This window comes from Eschrichtius robustus, chromosome 21 (assembly GCF_028021215.1).
Source record: "Eschrichtius robustus isolate mEscRob2 chromosome 21, mEscRob2.pri, whole genome shotgun sequence".
Lineage (NCBI taxonomy): Eukaryota > Metazoa > Chordata > Mammalia > Artiodactyla > Eschrichtiidae > Eschrichtius > Eschrichtius robustus.
In genome coordinates, this window is record NC_090844.1 from 36243603 (window position 1) to 36262322 (window position 18720).

Below are 18720 nucleotides of genomic sequence, written 5' to 3' on the forward strand. Positions count from 1 at the left end.
GCCAGCTCCGCGCTCGCGGCTCCTGGATGGCCCCGGGACTCTGCCAGGTGGATGTTGTGCGTAGCCGGAGCCAAGTTGAAGTCTCATCAGCGCTTCCTAGAGACTTTTGCCATCCTGATGGTTTTAAAGTGGCACTTAAGCGTTGTGATTTTTCTCTGATCACCGAACTAAAGCCCCCAACAAATGGAAGATGTTAGCATTCTTCATTCCAGAGAAGACCACAGTTTGATAATCTCCAGAAGCTCATCAGGAGACCACCTGGGAACAGATTAAAGGAACCAAGAGAAGCTCATTAGGAGAAGACCACCTGAGGCCAGATTAAAGGAGTGCAGGCCCTGCACACACCGTAATCTTTATCAGCAACCCGCCCTTGAACCATTGCTATAAAACTCCTCACCAAATCCTCCCGGTTTAGGGACACACAGTTTTGAGGGGCACGAGCCCGCTGTGTGCCCCTTTGCCTGGCAGAGCAATAAAGCTATTCTTTTCTACTTCACCCAGAAAAAAATAATAATAATAATAATATTTAATTGCAGTGGTTGATTTTTTTATTAATTAATTTTTTAAAATTTAATGTTATATATTTATAAATTTATATTTATATATATTTATATATATAAATATATATGTTATATATTTATATTTAATTAATTTTATATAATTTAATTTTAATTAATTAATTAATTTTTGGCTGTGTTGGGTCTTCGTCTCTGTGTGAGGGCTTTCTCTTGTGGCAAGTGGGGGGCCACTCTTCATCGCGCTGCGCGGGTCTCTCACCGTCCCGGCCTCTCTTGTTGCGGAGCACAGGCTCCAGACTCAACGCATTTTAAAAGTAGTAAAACTCCCGATAGTGTCTCTGCTCGCCCCGCCCAGGAGAGAGCGTGCCCTCCGTGAGGGACACGTGAAAGGCTGAGTGAACGTCTGCCTGTGGTCTGTTACCTGGTGCACGGGTGTGTGAATTTCTGCGGAGAGCTCTCAATTTCTGTAGTTTCTGCTGACTTGACAGGGTGGTTGGCAAATGGTGACGTGTTCCATGCATTCAGGACATGATCGTGGTTACTAATAATCACTTTGTTCTCTCTGTGCATGTCTGTGTCCTAATATTTTCTTTTTATAAGGACCCCAGTCATATTGGACCTAGAGCCCGCTCATTTGACCTCAGTTACCTATTTAAGGGCCTTATCTCCAAATACAGTCATATTACGAGGTATTGGGGGTTAAGACTTCCACATATTAACTTGAGCAGGACACAATTCAGCTGATAATAGAAGGTAAGAGTAATTTAAGCAAGTAAGTAACTATTTTTTAAAGTGAGTTGCTTAAAGATATGAATTGACTCAAGAAGAACAAGAAGAAATTGCCTAACACTGTACAAAGGTATTAAATTAATCATCGTAACATCCTGTGAGATCCGCATGAAATCAGACTAAACAAGATTAAGCAACTTATCCAGAGTTGTATAGTTAGTACTTTCCAGAATTTAAACCAGGTATTTTCCCAGTTCCATTCTACATTATATTTTCATTTCATTATTTGAAATGAATTTTGAGTCTTCATTTTGCTTAGTTTCTGAAGTTCTATGGGGATAGAATGGAGTTGGATATTTTCAGTGACATTCACACATGGGGAAGGAAATTGAGTCCAGAAGCTTCCGCAATGTTTCCATGGAGAACATTAACAACAGAACCAGAAACACCGTTATCCTTTTGGTTCAGTCATCTTTCGTAACACACTACAAGAATTAATTTTTTTTTTTTTCCAAAATACCTGTTCATATTTTTTTCCTATTATTTTTTTTACTGATCTGTTTCTTTTTCACTCATAACAGTTTTTTTTAAAAAATGTATTGTAATTATATTCCAGGTATTCAGGAAAACTAGAGCATATTTTTTTTTTTTTCACACACACACACACTGTATTTTATTTTTACAAGAGATAAATAGACTGACACCAAGCATTGTACATGGATGACCACAACAAAAGCAACAATGATTGCAATTACCAAACATGAAACACACTCATACTATGTCATAATATTGACATTCACTCCAGTAATCCTCCACTGTAACAGCTCCTTTACTTTGCAGTGAAAATGGATTTGTATATTCTTTGCCTCTGAGTCCTTGTTGGATTTTTTTTTTTTTAATTCAGACAGAAAGTCACAAAAATTATACTCATCCTCATCAGTTCACTCAGTCCCATGTAATTAAATTTTTATTTTTTTCATCTTGATCTTTTGTTAGCACTTTTATGAGTTCATCAGTTTTTCATTAGAGTTCTGAAAATGCTTATTCATTCAGTTCAGCAGTACAGTCAGTTACCAGAAACCTGTACTTGTCAGAGTCTTTTCCATGAATTTCTTAAAGATGAAACCCTTTTATAGGAACATATTTGCAAAAGCATCAGAGTACACACAGAACTGTCTGTAAATGACAAAAGACTTAAAAATGACCACAGTTAAAAATTTGATGAAAGTTCATAATAATGCAGTTGACAAGAAAATTAGTTATTTCTGAGATATACATTTTAAGGTAATAACTAGGATTATGACTTATAACATTATACCAGAACATATAAGATTTTTAGAAATTTCATGTAATGTCTGAAACATTTATATTAACATATTTCCATACAAATAACCCAATGAAAGTTTAGTATTAGTTGTTTTGTTTGTTTGTTTTTTTATACTGCAGGTTCTTATTAGGCATCAATTTTATACACATCAGTGTATACATGTCAATCCCAATCGCCCAATTCAGCACAACACCATACCCACACCACCGCAGTTTTCCCCCCTTGGTGTCCATTTGTCCGTTCTCTACATCTGTGTCTCAACCTCTGCCCTGCAAACTGGCTCATCTGTACCATTTTTCTAGGTTCCACATACATGCGTTAATATACGATATTTGTTTTTCTCTTTCTGACTTACTTCACTCCGTATGACAATCTCTAGATCCATCCACGTCTCAACAAATGACTCAATTTCGTTCCTTTTTATGGCTGAGTAATATTCCATTGTATATATGTACCACAGCTTCTTTATCCATCGTCTGTTGATGGGCATATAGGTTGCTTCCATGACCTGGCTATTGTAAATAGTGCTGCAATGAACATTCGGGTGCATGTGTCTTTTTGAATTACAGTTTTCTCTGGGTGTATGCCCAGTAGTGGGATTGCTGGGTCATATGGTAATTCTATTTTTAGTTTTTTAAGGAACCTCCATATTGTTCTCCATAGTGGCTGTATCAATTTACATTCTCACCAACAGTGCAAGAGGGTTCCCTTTTCTCCACACCCTCTCCAGCATTTGTTGTTTGTAGATTTTCTGATGGTGCCCATTCTAACTGGTGTGAGGTGATACCTCATTGTAGTTTTCATTTGCATTTCTCTAATAATTAGTGATGTTGAGCATCTTTTCATGTGCTTCGTGGCCGTCTGTATGTCTTCTTTGGAGAAATGTCTATTTAGGTCTTCTGCCTATTTTTGGATTGGGGTGTTTGTTTCTTTAATATTGAGCTGAATGAGCTGTTTATATATTTTGGAGATTAATCCTTTGTCCGTTGATTCATTTGCAAATATTTTCTCCCATTCTGAGGGTTGTCTTTTCGTCTTGTTTATGGTTTCCTTTGCTGTGCAAAAGCTTTGAAGTTTCATTAGGTCCCATTTGTTTATTTTTGTTTTTATTTCCATTACTCTAGGAGGTGGATCAAAAAAGATCTTGCTGTGATTTATGTCAAAGAGTGTTCTTCCTATGTTTTCCTCTAAGAGTTTTATAGTGTCCAGTCTTACATTTAGGTCTCGAATCCATTTTGAGTTTATTTTTGTGTATGGTGTTAGGGAGTATTCTAATTTCATTCTTTTACATGTAGCTGTCCAGTTTTCCCAGCACCACTTATTGAAGAGACTGTCTTTTCTCCATTGTATATCTTTGCCTCCTTTGTCATAGATTAGTTGACCATAGGTGCGTGGGTTAATCTCTGGGCTTTCTATCTTGTTCCATTGATCTATGTTTCTGTTTTTGTGCCAGTACCATATTGTCTTGATTACTGTAGCTTTGTAGTATAGTCTGAAGTCAGGGAGTCTGATTCCTCCAGCTCCGTTTTTTTCCCTCAAGACTGCTTTGGCTATTCGGGGTCTTTTGTGTCTCCATACAAAATTTAAGATGATTTGTTCTAGTTCCGTAAAAAATGCCATTGGTAATTTGATAGGGATTGCATTGAATCTGTAGATTGCTTTGGGTAGTATACTCATTTTCACAATGTTGATTCTTCCAATCCAAGAACATGGTATATCTCTCCATCTGTTGGTATCATCTTTAATTTCTTTCATCAGTGTCTTATAGTTTTCTGCATACAGGTCTTTTGTCTCCCTAGGTAGGTTTATTCCTAGGTATTTTATTCTTTTTGTTGCAATGGTAAATGAGAGTGTTTCCATAATTTCTCTTTCAGATTTTTCATCATTAACGTATAGGAATGCAAGAGATTTCTGTGCATTAATTTTGTATCCTGCAACTTTACCATATTCATTAATTAGCTCTAGCAGTTTTCTGGTGGCAGTTTTCGGATTCTCTATGCATAATATGATGTCATCCGCAAACAGTGACAGTTTTACTTCTTCTTTTCCAATTTGTATTCCTTTTATTTCTTTTTCTTCTCTGATTGCCGTGGCTAAGACTTCCAGAACTATGTTGAATAATAGTGGTGAAAGTGGACATCCTTGTCTCGTTCCTGATCTTAGAGGAAATGCTTTCAGTTTTTCACCATTGAGAATGATGTTTGCTGTGGGTTTGTCATATATGGCCTTTATTATGTTGAGGTAGGTTCCCTCTATGCCCACTTTCTGGAGAGTTTTTATCATAAATGGGTGTTGAATTTTGTCAAAAACTTTTTCTGCATCTATTGAGATGATCATATGGTTTTTCTTCTTCAGTTTGTTAATATGGTGTATCACATTGATTGATTTGCATATATTGAAGAATCCTTGCATCCCTGGGATAAATCCCACTTGATCGTGGTGTATGATCCTTTTAATGTGTTGTTGGATTCTGTTTGCTAGTATTTTGTTGAGGATTTTTGCATCTATATTCATCAGTGATATCGGTCTGTAATTTTCTTTTTTTGTAGTGTCTTTGTCCGGTTTTGGTATCAGGGTGATGGTGGCCTCATAGAATGAGTTTGGGAGTGTTCCTTCCTCTGCAATTTTTTGGAAGAGTTTGAGAAGGATAGGTGTTAGCTCTTCTCTAAATGTTTGATAGAATTCACCTGTGAAGCCATCTGGTCCTGGACTTTTGTTTGTTGGAAGATTTTTAATCACAGTTTAAATTTCATTACTTGTGATTGGTCTGTTCATATTTTCTGTTTCTTCCTGGTTCAGTCTTGGAAGGTTATACCTTTCTAAGAATTTGTCCATTTCTTCCAGGTTGTCCATTTTATTGGCATAAAGTTGCTTGTAGTAGTCTCTTAGGATGCTTTGTATTTCTGCAGTGTCTGTTGTAACTTCTCCTTTTTCATTTCTAATTTTATTGATTTGAGTCCTCTCCCTCTTTTTCTTGATGAGTCTGGCTAATGGCTTATCGATTTTGTTTATCTTCTCAAAGAACCAGCTTTTAGTTTTATTGATCTTTGCTATTGTTTTCTTTGTTCCGCAGCAGTGAATTCCACCATTCTGTCTTCCAGGTCACTTATCCGTTCTTCTGCCTCAGTTATTCTGCTATTGATTCCTTCTAGTGTAGTTTTCATTTCAGTTATTGTATTGGTCATCTCTGTTTGTTTGTTCTTTAATTCTTCTAGGTCTTTGTTAATCATTTCTTGCATCTTCTCAATCTTTGCCTCCATTCTTATTCCGAGGTCCTGGATCATCTTCGCTATCATTATTCTGAATTCTTTTTCTGGAAGGGTGCCTATCTCCACTTCATTTAGTTGTTTTTCTGGGGTTTTTTCTTGTTCCTTCATCTGATATATAGCCCTCTGACTTTTCATCTTCTCTATCTTTCTGTAACTGTGGTTTTTGGTCCACAGGCTGCAGGATTGTAGGTTTTCTTGCTTCTGCTGTCTGCCCTCTGGTGGTTGAGGCTATCTAAGAGGCTTGATGGGAGGCTCTGTTGGTGGGTAGAGCTGACTGTTGCTGTGGCGGACAGAGCTCCGTAACACTTTAATCCACTTGACTGTTGATGGGTGGGGCTGGGTTCCCTCCCTGTTGGTTGTTTTGCCTGATGCAACTCAACACTGGAGCCTACCTGGGCTCTTTGACGGGATTAATGGCAGACTCTGGGAGGGCTCATGCCAAGGAGCTCTTCCCAGAACCTCCGCTGCCAGTGTCCTTGTCCCCACGGTGAAACAGAGCCACTTCCCGCCTCTGCAGGAGACCCCCCAACACCAGTAGGTAGGTCTGGTTCAGTCTCCCCCAGGGTCACTGCTCCTTCCCCTGGGTCCCGATGCGCACACTACTTTGTGTGTGCCCTCCAAGAGTGGGGTCTCTGTTTCCCCCTGTCCTGTCAAAGTCCTGCAATCAGTTCCCACTAGGCTTCAAAGTCTGATTCTCTAGGAATTCCTCCTCCCGTTGCCAGACCCCCAGGTTGGGAAGCCTGACGTGGGGCTCAGAAGCTTCACTCCAGTGGGTGGACTTCTGTGGTATAAGTGTTCGCCAGTCTGTGAGTCACCCACCCAGCAGTTATGGGATTTGATTGTACTCTGATTGCGCCCCTCCTACCGTCTCACTGTGGCTTCTCCTCTGTCCTTGGACGTGGGGTATCCTCCTTGGTGAGTTCCAGTGTCTTCCTGTCGATGATTGTCCAGCAGCCAGTCATAACAGTTTTTTTTTTATTCTTTTTTTTTTTAAACATCTTTATTGAAGTATAATTGCCTTACAATGGCGTGTTAGCTTCTGCTTTATAACAAAGTTAATCAGTTATACATATACAATATGTTCCCATATCTCTTCCCTCTTGCATCTCCCTCCCTCCCACCCTCCCCATCCCACCCCTCTAGGTGGTCACAGAGCACCGAGCTGATCTCCCTGTGCTATGCGGCTGCTTCCCACTAGCTATTTTACAGTTGGTAGTGTATATATGTCCATGACACTCTCTCACCCTGTCACATCTCACCCCACCCCCTCCCCATATCCTCAAGTCCATTCTCTAGTAGGTCTGTGTCTTTATTCCCGTCTTGCCACTAGGTTCTTCATGGCCTTTTTTTTTTTTTTTCCTTAGATTCCGTATATATGTGTTAGCATACTGTATTTGTTTTTCTCTTTCTGACTTACTTCACTCTGTATGACAGACTCTAATTCCATCCACCTCATTACAAATACCTCCATTTCATTTCTTTTTATGGCTGAGTAATATTCCATTGTATATATGTGCCACATCTTCTTTATCCATTCATCTGTCGATGGACATTTAGGTTGCTTCCATGTCCTGGCTATTGTAAATAGAGCTGCAATGAACATTTTGGTACATGACTCGTTTTGAACTATGGTTTTCTCAGGGTATATGCCCAGTAGTGGGATTGCTGGGTCATATGGTAGTTCTATTTGTAGTTTTTTAAGTAACCTCCATACTGTTCTCCATAGTGGCTGTATCAATTTACATTCCCACCAACAGTGCAAGAGGGTTCCCTTTCCTCCACACCCTCTCCAGCATTTATTGTTTCTATATTTTTTGATGATGGCCATTCTGACCGGTGTGAGATGATATCTCATTGTAGTTTTGATTTGCATTTCTCTGATGATTAATGATGTTGAGCATTCTTTCATGTGTCTGTTGGCAATCTGTATATCTTCTTTGGAGAAATGTCTATTTAGGTCTTCTGCCCATTTTTGGATTGGGTTGTTCGTTTTTTTGTTATTGAGCTGCATGAGCTGCTTGTAAATCTTGGAGATTAATCCTTTGTCAGTTGCTTCATTTGCAAATATTTTCTCCCATTCTGATGGTTGTCTTTTGGTCTTGTTTATGGTTTCCTTTGCTGTGCAAAAGCTTTTAAGTTTCATTAGGTCCCATTTGTTTATTTGTGTTCTTATTTCCATTTCTCTGGGAGCTGGGTCAAAAAGAATCTTGCTGTGATGTATGTCATAGAGTGTTCTGCCTATGTTTTCCTCTAAGAGTTTGATAGTGTCTGGCCTTACACTTAGGCCTTTAATCCATTTTGAGTTTATTATTGTGCATGGTGTCAGGGAGTGTTCTAATTTCATACTTTTACATGTATCTGTCCAATTTTCCCAGCACCACTTGTTGAAGAGGCTGTCTTTTCTCCACTGTATATTCTTGCCTCCTTTATCAAAGATAAGGTGACCATATGTGCGTGGGTTTATCTCTGGGCTTTCTATCCTGTTCCATTGATCTATATTTCTGTTTTTGTGCCAGTACCAAACTGTCTTGATTACTGTAGCTTTGTAATATACTCTGAAGTCAGGGAGCCTGATTTCCCCAGTTCCATCTTTCGTTCTCAAGATTGCTTTGGCTATTCGGGGTCTTTTGCGTTTCCATACAAATTGTGAAATTTTTTGTTCTAGTTCTGTGAAAAATGCCGGCGGTAGTTTGATAGGGATTGCATTGAATCTGTAGATTGCTTTGGGTAGTAGAGTCATTTTCACAATGTTGATTCTTCCAATCCAGGAACATGGTATATCTCTCCATCTATTTGTATTATCTTTAATTTCTTTCATCAGTGTCTTATAATTTTCTGCATACAGGTCTTTTGTCTCCTTAGGTAGGTTTATTCCTAGATATTTTATTCTTTTTGTTGCAATGGTAAACGGGAGTGTTTTCTTAATTTTACTTTCAGATTTTTCATCATTAGTGTATAGAAATGCAAGAGATTTCTGTGCATTAATTTTGTATCCTGCTACTTTACCAAATTCATTGATTAGCTCTAGGAGTTTTCTGGTAGCATCTTTAGGATTCTCTATGTATAGTATCATGTCATCTGCAAACAGTGACAGCTTTACGTCTTCTTTTCCGATTTGGATTCCTTTTATTTCTTTGTCTTCTCTGATTGCTGTGGCTAACACTTCCAAAACTGTGTTGAATAATAGTGGTGAGAGTGGACAACCTTGTCTTGTTCCTGATCTTAGTGGAAATGGTTTCAGTTTTTCACCATTGAGGACAATGTTGGCTGTGGGTTTGTCATATATGGCCTTTATTATGTTGAGGAAAGTTCCCTCTATGCCTACTTTCTGCAGGGCTTTTATCATAAATGGGTGTTGAATTTTGTCGAAAGCTTTCTCTGCATCTATTGAGATGATCATATGGTTTTTCTCCTTCAATTTGTTAATATGGTGTATCACATTGATTGATTTGCGTATATTGAAGAATCCTTGCATTCCTGGGATAAACCCCACTTGATCATGGTGTATGATCCTTTTAATGTGCTGTTGGATTCTGTTTGCTAGTATTTTGTTGAGGATTTTTGCATCTATGTTCATCAGTGATATTGGCCTGTAGTTTTCTTTCTTTGTGACATCTTTGTCTGGTTTTGGTATCAGGGTGATGGTTTCCTCATAGAATGAGTTGGGGAGTGTTCCTCCCTCTGCTATATTTAGGAAGAGTTTGAGAAGGATAGGTGTTAGCTCTTCTCTAAATGTTTGATAGAATTCACCTCTGAAGCCATCTGGTCCTGGGCTTTTGTTTGTTGGAAGGTTTTTAATCACAGTTTCAATTGCAGTGCTTGTGATTGGTCTGTTCATATTTTCTATTTCTTCCTGGTTCAGTCTCGGCAGTTTGTGCATTTCTAAGAATCTGTCCATTTCTTTCAGGTTGTCCATTTTATTGGCATAGAGTTGCTTGTAGTAATCTCTCATGATCCTTTGTATTTCTGCAGTGTCAGTGGTTACTTCTCCTTTTTCATTTCTAATTCTATTGATTTGAGTCTTCTCCCTTTTTCTCTTGATGAGTCTGGCTAATGGTTTATCAATTTTGTTTATCTTCTCAAAGAACCAGCTTTTAGTTTCATTGGTTTTTGCTATTGTTTCCTTCATTTCTTTTTCATTTATTTCTGACCTGATCTTTATGATTTCTTTCCTTCTGCTAGCTTTGGGGTTTTTTTGTTCTTCTTTCTCTAATTGCTTTAGGTGCAAGGTTAGGTTGTTTATTCGAGATGTTTCTTGTTTCTTGAGGTAGGCTTGTATTGCTATAAACTTCCCTCTTAGCACTGCTTTTGCTGCGTCCCATAGGTTTTGGGTCGTCGTATCTCCATTGTCATTTGTTTCTAGGTATTTTTTTATTTTCCCTTTGATTTCTTCAGTGATCACTTTGTTATTAAGTATTGTATTGTGTAGCCTCCATGTGTTTGTATTTTTTACACATCTTTTCCTGTAATTGATATCTAGTCTCATAGCGTTGTGGTCGGAAAAGATACTTGATACGATTTCAATTTTCTTAAATTTACCAAGGCTTGATTTGTGACCCAAGATATGATCTATCCTGGAGAATGTTCCATGAGCACTTGAGAAAAATGTGTATTCTGTTGTTTTTGGGTGGAATGTCCTATAAATATCCATTAAGTCCATCTTGTTTAATGTATCATTTAAAGCTTGTGTTTCCTTATTTATTTTCATTTTGGATGATCTGTCCATTGGTGAAAGTGGGGTGTTAAAGTCCCCTACTATGATTGTGTTGCTGTTGATTTCCCCTTTTATGGCTGTTACTATTTGCCTTATGTATTGAGGTGCTCCTATGTTGGGTGCATAAATATTTACAATTGTTATACCTTCCTCTTGGATCGATCCCTTGATCGTTATATAGTGTCCTTCTTTGTCTCTTGTAATAGTCTTTATTTTAAAGTCTATTTTGTCTGATATGAGAATTGCTACTCCATCTTTCTTTGGATTTCCATTTGCATGGAATATCTTTTTCCATCCCCTCACTTTAAGTCTGTATGTGTCGCTAGGTCTGAAGTGGGTCTCTTGTAGACAGCATATATATGGGCCTTGTTTTTGTATCCATTCAGCCAGTCTGTGTCTTTTGGTGGGAGCATTTAATCCATTTACCTTTAAGGTAATTATCGATATGTATGTTCCTATTCCCATTTTCTTAAATGTTTTGGGTTTGTTATTGTAGGTGTTTTCCTTCTCTTGTGTTTCTTGCCTAGAGAAGTTCCTTTAGCATTTGTTGTAAAGCTGGTTTGGTGGTGCTGAACTCTCTCAGCTCTTGCTTGTCTGTAAAGGTTTTAATTTCTCCATCACATCTGAATGAGATCCTTGCTGGGTAGAGTAATCTTGGTTGTAGGTTTTTCGCCTTCATCACTTTAAGTATATCCTGCCACTCCCTTCTGGCTTGCAGAGTTTCTGCTGAAAGATCAGCTGTTAACCTTATGGGGATTCCCTTGTGTGTTATTTGTTGTTTTTCCCTTGCTGCTTTTAACATGTTTTCCTTATATTTAATTTTTGACAGTTTGATTAATATGTGTCTTGGCGTGTTTCTCTTTGGATTTATCCTGTATGGGACTCTCTGTGCTTCCAGGACTTGATTAACAATTTCCTTTCCCTTATTAGGGAAGTTTTCAACTATAATCTCTTCAAATATTTTCTCAGTCCCTTTCTTTTTCTCTTCTTCTTCTGGGACCCCTATAATTCGAATGTTGGTGTGTTTAATGTTGTCTCAGAGGTCTCTGAGAGTGTCCTCAGTTCTTTTCATTCTTTTTTCTTTATCCTGCTCTGCAGTAGTTATTTCCACCATTTTATCTTCCAGGTCACTTATCTGTTCTTCTGCCTCAGTTATTCTGCTATTGATCCCATCTAGAGTATTTTTAATTTCATTTATTGTGTTTTTCATCGTTGCTTGGTTCCTCTTTAGTTCTTCTACGTCCTTGTTAAATGTTTCTTGCATCTTGTCTATTCTATTTCCAAGATTTTGGATCATCCTTACTATCATTATTCTGAATTCTTTTTCAGGTAGACTACCTATTTCCTCTTCATTTGTTAGGTCTGGTGTGTTTTGACCCTGCTCCTTCAACTGCTGTGTGTTTTTCTGTCATCTCATTTTGCTTATCTTACTGTGTTTGGGGTCTCCTTTTCACAGGCTGCAGGTTGGTAGTTCCCGTTGTTTTTGGTATCTGTCCCCAGTGGCTAAGGTTGGTTCAGTGGGTTGTGTAGGGTTCCTGGTGGAGGGAACTAGTGCCTGTGTTCTGGCGGATGAGGCTGGATCTTGTCCTTCTGGTGGGCACGTCCATGTCTGGTGGTGTATTTTGGGGTGTCTGTGACCTTATTATGATTTTAGACAGCCTCTCTGCTAATGGATGGGGCTGTGTTCCTGTCTTGCTAGTTGTTTGGCATAGGGTGTCCAGCACTGTAGCTTGCTGGTCGTGGAGTGAAGCTGGGTCTTGATGTTGAGATGGAGATCTCTGAGAGATTTTCGCCGTTTGGTATTACATGGAGCTGGGAGGTCTCTTGTGGACCAGTGTCCTGAAGTTGGCTCTCCTACCTCAAAGGCACAGCCCTGATGCCTGGCTGGAGTACCAAGAGCCTTTCATCCACACGGCTCAGAGTAAAAGAGAGAAAAAATAGAAAGAAAGAAAGAACGAGGATAAAATATAGTGAAGTAAAATAAAGCTATTATAACCAAAGCTATAGAGACAAAATCTCACCCAGAAGCATATACGTATACACTCACAAAAAAAGGAAAAGGGGGAAAATTAATATATCCTGCTCCCAAAGTCCACTTCCTGAATTTGGGATGATTCGTTGTCTATTCAGGTATTCAACAGATGCAGGCACATCAAGTTGTTTGTGGAGCTTTAATCCGCTGCTTCTGAGGCTGCTGGGAGAGATTTCCCTTTCTCTTCTTTGTTCCTACAGCTCCTGGGGCTCAGCTTTGGATTTGGAGCCGCCTCTGCATGTAGGTCGCCTGAGGGTGTCCGTTCCCCGCCCAGACAGAACGGGGTTAAAGGAGCAGCTGCTTTGGAGGCTCTGGCTCACTCAGCCCGCGGGGAGGGAGCGGTACGGAGGAGGCGGGGCGAGCCTGTGGCAGCAGAGGCCATTGTGACGTTGCATTGCAGTAGCCTGAGGCGTGCCGTGCGTTCTCCCGGGGAAGTTGTCCCTGGATCACGGGAGCCTGGCAGTGGCGAGCTGCACTGGCTCCTGGGAGGGGCGGTGTGGAGAGTGACCTGTGCTCGCACACAGGCTTCTTGTTGGCGGCAGCAGCAGCCTTAACGTCTCCTACCAGTCTCTGGGGTCCGCGCTGTTAGCTGTGGCTCGCGCCCGCCTCTGGGGTCCGCGCTGATAGCCGCGGCTCGCGCCCGTCTTTGGAGCTCGTTTAGGCGGCGCTCTGAATCCCCTCTCCTTGCGCACCACGAAACAAAGAGGCAAGAAAATGTCTCTTGCCTCTTCGGCAGCTGCAGACTTTTTCCGGACTCCCTCCCGGCTAGCACCGAAGCCCGAGCCTCAGCTCCCAGCCCCCGCCTGCCCCGGCGGGTGAGCAGACAAGCCTCTTGGGCTGGTGAGTGCTGCTCGGCACCGAGCCTCTGTGCGGGAGTCTCTCCGTTTTTCCCTCCGCACCCCTGTGGCTGTGCTCTCCTCCGTTGCTCTGAAGCTTCCCCCCTCTGCCACCCGCAGTCTCTGCCCACGAAGGGGCTTCCTAGTGTGTGGAAACCTTTCCTCCTTCACGGCTCCCTCCCACTGGCGCAGGTCCCGTCCCTATTCTTTTGTCTGTTATTTCTTTTTTCTTTTACCCTACCCAAGTACGTGGGGATTTTCTTGCCTTTTGGGAGGTCTGACGTCTTCTGCCAGTGTTCAGTGGGTGTTCTGTAGGAGCAGTTCCACGTGTGGATGTATTTCTACTGTATCTGTGGGAAGGAAGGTGATCTCTGCGTCTTACTCTTCCGCCATCTTGCCCCTCTTAAGAATTAATTTTAAGAAGCCCAATGTTTTCCAGACTTTCACCAATGGGCTCTGTAGGGTCCTCTAATAATATCTAAGAGACTCATTAGTTTCACATTCCAAGCCACTTAAGACCAGGAGTTCTGATTGTTCTTTGTGAGAAAATCAAGTGACAATCATAGCTCGTAATTTACGATGGTTTCTTCAGGGCCCAGGCAAAACCTAATACACAGTAATAATCATTGTTAATTGCATCTTTGAGAATGATTAATCAGGTTTCAAAAAGGTGTATAAATTGGGAGAAATTATGATCAAAGAGAAACATAGGCCACAGATGTTTAATTAATGCTCAATTATTTATGAGTTTAACTTTGGTTAAGCTAATTTTCCTTCTTCTAGACAATTTCCAATTCATCTCTACAAAGAGACCAGAATAATCACCTTCCAATACAAGATTTATTGTGTTCCTTTAATTAAGAGCCTACAGTGACTTGTACATTCACTCCACGAAGTTTTGCTATGAGAAAAAAGGAGCCACTATATTTTGTCTTGAATTAGATATGCCACCATACTTGACTTAGCTCATCTTACTGGAAGCACTTTGAGGGCAGATCCTACAGTCTTGTCTTACATCCTCTACAGAATCAAGCCAAGGGAATCACACATAGTTACAGCTGGAAAACACTTGTTCTGGGTTGATATGTTTAGCCTTTACCACCAAGACTTTATCACCAAGACCTATCTTTACAGTCTCTAAACAGAAGACCTTCTTGCCTTCCGTTTTCATATTGACTAGGAATGTAAAGGGAAGAACTGAGAAGTAGCCATAGTCGGCTAGCAGCCAGCCCAGATAAATCATCTGTGGAGATATTGTTTCTTTCAAAAGATATAAACATAAGAGGAAGTCCTAGAGTTTGTAACAATTGTGCCTAATAAAATTCCAGGAAAACCTAGAAATCCAGATGCAGATCAGTAACATATTGGTTAAATAAGCTGTTCTGTTCATGCAATGGACAAGTGTACAGACATTAAGAAGAACGAGATAACTCTTTTCTATGAGATTCTCTTTTCACTGAACTCATCAGTGCTGCAAAGACAATGTTACATAATAGTTTTTCTTTAACATTATATCAGGCATCTTCATCTTGTCCTGTATTTATTGCCAGTGTTACTAAAGGTTATCATTTACCTCTTTCTCTTTTAGATATATAATTTCTTCTTACTGTGGAAGCATTCATCAATCCCTATTTTACTATTTCTTTTAAATTAGAAATGAATATTGAATTTTATAAAATATCTTTGGGGGATATTTCAACTGATTGTATAGTTTTGTTCTCTTTTGACTTTGTAATATGGTAAATTATATTTGGTTATTTTATATTATGCTATTTATTATATATGGTATTATGTTTACTAATTACATTTATTATATTAGAATTACATTATAATTAAGGTAGCATTTTGTTTCAGATAGACAAAACAACCAGTGGAATAGGAAGCATCTTAAAATTAGATGCAAGAGCGTAAGGGATTTGAGATTAAAATAAAATTGACATTTTGGATCAGTAGCCAAACTTATTCAACAAAAGTGGGAAAATATGGCTATCATTAATAAATTCTAGATAGAGCAACTAGTTAAAAGTAAAATAATCATGAAACTGTAAAGGTATCAGAAACCTGGGAGACTTGAAATAAATTATTCATGAGGAACACCTTTCTAAGATACAAAGAAAAAAGGATACATTTAATTATATAAGAATTAAAATTTTCCTCATGGCAAAATGCACTACAAAGGTCAGAAAACAAGCAAAAGAAATTGGGAAATATATTTAGAAATAGATATGCTCTCTTTACAACTTTTGAGAGAAGCACATGTTTCTTTTTCCTTTAACCTGTTATGTGGGTATTAACCTATAATGTAAGTGCATGGTTCCTTTCCTTTAACCTGTAACGTGAGATTTCATCTGTATGGTAAGTGCATGGTTCCTTTCCTTTCATCTGTAATGTGAGTGTCAACATGGGGCACTGTTTCCAAGCACAGACTTTGGATGTTCCTGTACTGGTCCCATCACTGACCATCCACAAAAACTTGCAAATGTTGCTTTACTTTCCTGGGGGTCAGAGTCTTAGCTAAGAAATGGAAGCAAAATAGAACCTTCCCCCAGGGATAATAGAAGGTTTAAAGGAGTAAATATGTAAATGACTTAGGACAGTGCCTAGTACAAGAGAGATCAATATAAGTACTTATCAATTTTTTAAAGAGACAGATGAAAGAAATAAAATGTGATTTCAATCTATTGATATATATTCTTGACATTAAACTACCTTTTCATTCATTGGATGACCTAACTTGCTCATGCTTTTTCTTACTAGTGAACCTGGGTAGCTAATATAGCTTAAAATGTTTGCTTTTATATCTACAAGTAAATTTGACCTGTAAATTTCTTTTTCCTTACAGTCCTAATCTATTTTCAGTATTAGGATTATATAGACTTCCTAAGAGGAATAAAGGAGCATTCTTCCTTTGCTACTCTCTAGAAGTTTTTCTTTATTAATACTGATGTTATCTGTTTAATAGAAGTTTGATAGAATTCCCCACCCAAACGTTCTGGGTGGGTCTGGTATTTTCTTGGTGAAAGATTATAAACTATTGACTTAATTCCTTTACTGGTGAAAGAACTCCAGCTATATACTTCCTCTTGTGTCAGTTTTGGTAAACTTTAGGAGCTAGGAAATTGTCCACTTTACATAAATGTTCAAATTTACTGGCATTTCATATATTCTCTGTTTGTACTCTCTGCTTTAACATTGTCCTGATTCTTTCTGTGTATTATTTACTTATGTTTTTGTTTTGCTTAATCAAAGTGTGTTTTTAAAATCTTTTCAAAGAGTATTCTTTTGACTTACTAAATCACCTCAATTTTATACTTTTTTCTGTTTTATTAAGTTCTGCTCATATCTTTATTATCTATTTTTTCTATGTTCTCAGGGTTTATTGTTTTGCTCTTCTGATGTCAATTAAAACACTTGGTTATTAATTTTAATAAATCTTTTTAGTTATAAATAGTTGCACTTCTTGAAGATGCCAGCTTAGTTGTAAGTGTCTAAGGGTCAGCACCTCCACATTGTTGCTGGCCTAAGCCTTAGTGCACCCTATAGCAATGTATATATTGACATTTTTTCCCCTCGACTTTCTGTGTTTTGCTACTTCTCACTTTTCTTTGGAGAGAAGCCCTCTGAAATATCCTTTAGTTATTTTCCAGCCAATAAGTCTTTAAAATATGTGGTTTTTTTTAAGATAAATCTACTTATATAATTAGGCAGAAAATGTGATTTGCCGTATTTTTAAAAGCAGCATAATTTCATTCTTCTCCATGATTAATCTGCTGTTTTACACAACCTTTGAGTTTTTAGCTTTATCAATGACATGTACTTTAGAAATTTTTTAAAGAGCCTACCCACTCTTTTAAAACATCCTGTTTCTTGTTTCAGTTCTAGTTTTATGTCTGTTTTCTGCCTTGCACCTGATAATTCCAACATTCAATGGATGGCCTTGGGAATCTAATTCTGGTATTGATTGTTTTTGCTGATTCTCTCCCATTGTAGCTGATTTCTTCATTATTGTGTAAATTTAGATCATGAGCTCAGGTTTAGCTAAACTTTATCTGTGGGAACGCTATAGGCCTGGGTTGAAGGTCTACCTCTCCAGAGAGTGTTTAGTTCTGTGTTTGGAATACCACCCATCTGGGAGCATTTTAAGGTAATTTCTTCCCTTCTGTTTGCAAGACCGCAAATAAATTTGCAACCCAAACACTGTGAACACAGATCTGGGGTTCAGAATTCTCAAGATTTCCTACCTGTTTCCTACCCAGAGCAGAGGCCAAGAGAATTTGGTCTTAGTCTCCCTTTGCCAGCAGATATTTTTTTTACTGGCACACCCTTTAATTAAAGGTGAACCTAGGGATAGATAGGTTTAGTTCTAACTTCCCATCTCGGAGGGATGGAGTCTTATCTCCTGCCTCCCATGTGGTCATGGCCATTTTAACAACAAGTCTCTGTGTCAGGTCAGGTGTGTCATTAAACTATGGCCTGTATTCCAAATGCAGACAGCTGCCTATTTTTTATGGCCTATGAGCTATGAATAATGTTCACATTTTAACTGGTAATATTTTAAATGGTTACTTAAGTACCTAAATAATATCCTCAATTTTGCCTCTTTGGTCCACAAAGCCTAAAATATTTGCTATTTCACTCCATAAAAACAGGATTGCCAGCTTCTGTTCTAAGCTATCAAGATCTTCAGTCCACTCTTTATATAGCTATAACTCTCACACATGTACCCCCCTTCTTTCAGGGGTCCTGGAAATTTCTACTGCACACTTCAAAAATCAGACATGCGCTTAAAAATAAGTTGTTTACATTTAACCTAGCATACCGAACTCTTTTCTTTTAGGAGAGTTTTTCAAGTAATCTTGCCCACCATATTCTTCAGAGCTTCATTAATAATGGCAAAAATTAAAACAACATTCAACAAATGGGAATTGTTCATAACAATTATAGAAGCACATACAGTAGAAAACTATAAATTGTTATTGAAACGGTGAGACATAACTAGTTTTATTCTTTGAGAACTATGTTTATTTAGGTCTCTTGTTTAAATAAGTATATTTCTGTGTATGTATGTATATAATCATGTATTTATATACACATACATTGTTTATATGATATATTTATATAAATATGTGAAATACATACCTATACCCATACCTTTGATTTATATTTGTCTACATACACAGGAACATAATTACATATATCATATATTTATCTACATTGAACTGAAAAGTGGTAGTATACATATATAGTGTGTATAAATGTGTGTATATGTGCATGTGTAGAAAAACAGGTTGAGAG

The 18720-nt window shown here is 38.5% G+C and overlaps 1 protein-coding gene across 1 annotated transcript in view; it reads left to right on the forward strand.

The window, feature by feature from the left end:
- Positions 1-18720, forward strand: part of LOC137755886 (uncharacterized) — an 86601-nt gene that overhangs the window by 44998 nt on the left and 22883 nt on the right.